This window comes from Myotis brandtii, unplaced genomic scaffold (assembly GCF_000412655.1).
Source record: "Myotis brandtii unplaced genomic scaffold, ASM41265v1 scaffold532, whole genome shotgun sequence".
Classification (NCBI taxonomy): Eukaryota; Metazoa; Chordata; class Mammalia; order Chiroptera; family Vespertilionidae; genus Myotis; species Myotis brandtii.
The window spans coordinates 422,216-424,776 of NW_005369955.1; the positions used below are offsets into that span (position 1 = coordinate 422,216).

Below are 2,561 nucleotides of genomic sequence, written 5' to 3' on the forward strand. Positions count from 1 at the left end.
GGCCCTGCGCTGGAGGGAGGAACCGAGGCCTGTGGTTCCCAGCCTGGCCGGCCGCACATCCCCTCGGGCTCCGTGACAGTGTCGGGGGCGGTTCCCCGGGGAATTGATGTCACGGCCGCAGCCGAGTTTGGTCCGACAGGCGGCACAGCAGCTGCCGGCGGGGTGGCAGGGAAAGGGAAGCCATGTCCTGGGTTGGGGGGGGGGGGGGGGGGGGAGGACTGGCAGAATTAGGACCTGGAAGGTGCAGGCGCAGGACTGTTTGGGAGACTGTCCACCAGGGGGCGCTCACCCGCACTCACGGGTCTGCAGAGCATGGCTGGGGCACATGCATTTTTTTTTTAATATATTTTTATCGATTGCAGAGAGGAAAGGAGAGGGAGACAGAGATAGAAACATCAATGATGAGCGAGAATCACTGATCGGCTGACTCCTGCATGACACCTACTGGGGAGTAAGCCCGCAACCTGGGCGTGTGCCCTGACCCGGAATCGAACGGGACCCTTCAGTCCCAGGCCGATGCTCTGAGCCAAACCAGCCAGGGCACGTGAATTTCTTTAATAAAATCTTGGATGTATTCTTACACACACCAGTTCATTCCAAGACCGCGATACTCAGCCCTGGACGGTGTGGCTCAGTAGGTAGAGCGTCGGCCTGCCGACCAGAGGGTCCTGGGTTTGATTCCGGTCAAGGGCACGTACCTCGGTTGCAGGCTCCTTCCTGGTCCCCGAGGTGCCCAGCTGGTGGGTTCCTCTGGTCTGGTCTCTGTGGGTACCTGCGCCCTCGGCACAGCTCACTCTCCCCTACTGCCCTGTCCATGGGCATCTCCTGGGCGGCGTCCACCCGCCCCCAGACCCCCAGTGACACCAGTCCCCGCCTGCGTGGGCCATGGCTGCCATTTCCTCTCGGCATCTCCAGAGCGCAGCCCGCGAGTGGCCAGGGAGTGTGTGTGTGTGCGTGTGCGTGTGTGTGCGTGTGTGTGGCGCGCCCCTGGCTGTGGAGGCACTGCCTCCTCCCTCCCTCCCTCCCTGCAGGCGCCCTCTCGCCGCAGCCGCAGGTCTCCCCGTGTGTGCCCGTGTGCGTGCGTGTGCATGTGCGTGTGTGTGCGCGTGTGTGCCCGTGTGCGTGTGTATGCATGTGCGTGTGTGTGTGCGTGTGCGTGTGTGCGTGCGCGTGTGTGTGTGCGTGTGTGTGTGTCCAGAGCACAGCCCGCGAGTGGCCAGAGAGTGCCGGGCCGGCTGCGCCTGGAGGAAGACGGCGTGTGTGTGTGTGTGCATGTGTGTGTGCGTGTGCGTGCGTGCGTGCGCGTGCGCGCGCGCGTCAGGCAAGTTGCTCGTTCCTGTGTGTGATTGTGTGCGTGCGTGTAATTGCTTGCGACGGTTGTTGCTTGACCGTTTGACCATGTTTTCGGCTGTCCTAAAGTTTGTCAATGTTTGTCTTTGCGATCAGGTCCGGAGCTTGCGGAGTTGCGTTTCTCCCCGTCGGACGGTATTCTGCGAGTCGGCCAGTCTGATTCGATCTCGTGTTTGTTGGACCCAATGGCCGATGTGAACGTGACTGGTACGTTCGACTTGTTGGATGCCGGGTCGCGTGCTGATTTGCTGTCGACCGACGTCTCATCTCGACCAGTTCAGGTGCGACCGCCAGCTGGGTCGGAAACCTACCCGACTGCCGGATCGACGTTGATCGTTTGTTCGTACGAGTATCCGTCTGGAGTGCGGCTTCAGCGCAACCTGACTGTTCGCATCCTGCGTGAGTTAACTGCTTTCAGTTGATCCGATGTTGGTAATGTAGAGTGTTGTTGGCAATGTCGATTATTCCGTGTATGGCGCGTGGCTGACGATTTTTTCTCTTTCTCTCCCTCTCTCCTTTCCTTGTCCTCTGCTGCGCTTCGGGGATACGTGTGGCCGTCCTGGTGCTGACCCTTCTCGCGTTGGTTCGTGTGCACGTGGCACGACGCGTACGTGTGTATTCCGGTTTTCGGCGCTGGCTGTTGCTGGTTGCGCGTGCTGGCGTTCAGCGGAGAAGCTACAGGGCACTCTGAACGGGTCGAATCCGGAGGATCCGACGTTAACGGTGGGCGACGATAGTGTGTTGGAATGCGATCTGCTGCCGTTGGGCTTGGCAGCTAACTTGAGCGGCGAATGGCGTGCGTTCGTGGACGGACAGGCTGCGGAAATAGTGTCGATCAACGTGACAGGTGGTCACGCGCTGGTGATGCCGCCGACACCTCCTGGCCACTATTCGAAACCGGGCAGTGTGGTGGTTCGCTGTGTGTTCCAGACGCCCGAGGGTGACGTGCTGTTTGAGTCGAATCACACTGTGACCGTGACCGGTGAGTTGACGCGGTCACAGGCCGCTTGCTTTCAATGTGCATTGCTACCTAAGTGTCGGTTCACTGGTGTTCCCTCGTGCATTTGTCCTGTCCGTTTGGTTAGCTTGTGTGCGAACGTATTTGTTTTTAAGGGCGATGGGTGGTTATTGGTCGCACGACTTCGGTCGCGCTGACCATGCGAGCGTTGCCGACTGTTTGTGCGAGTGCGAGTGTACTTGCATGATTATGC

The 2,561-nt window shown here is 59.9% G+C and overlaps 1 protein-coding gene across 1 annotated transcript in view; it reads right to left on the reverse strand.

Moving 5' to 3' along the window:
• The window catches only part of DENND3 (DENN/MADD domain containing 3), a 36,648-nt gene that overhangs the window by 10,779 nt on the left and 23,308 nt on the right, over positions 1-2,561 (reverse strand). The gene's annotated exons all lie outside the window — the stretch shown is intronic.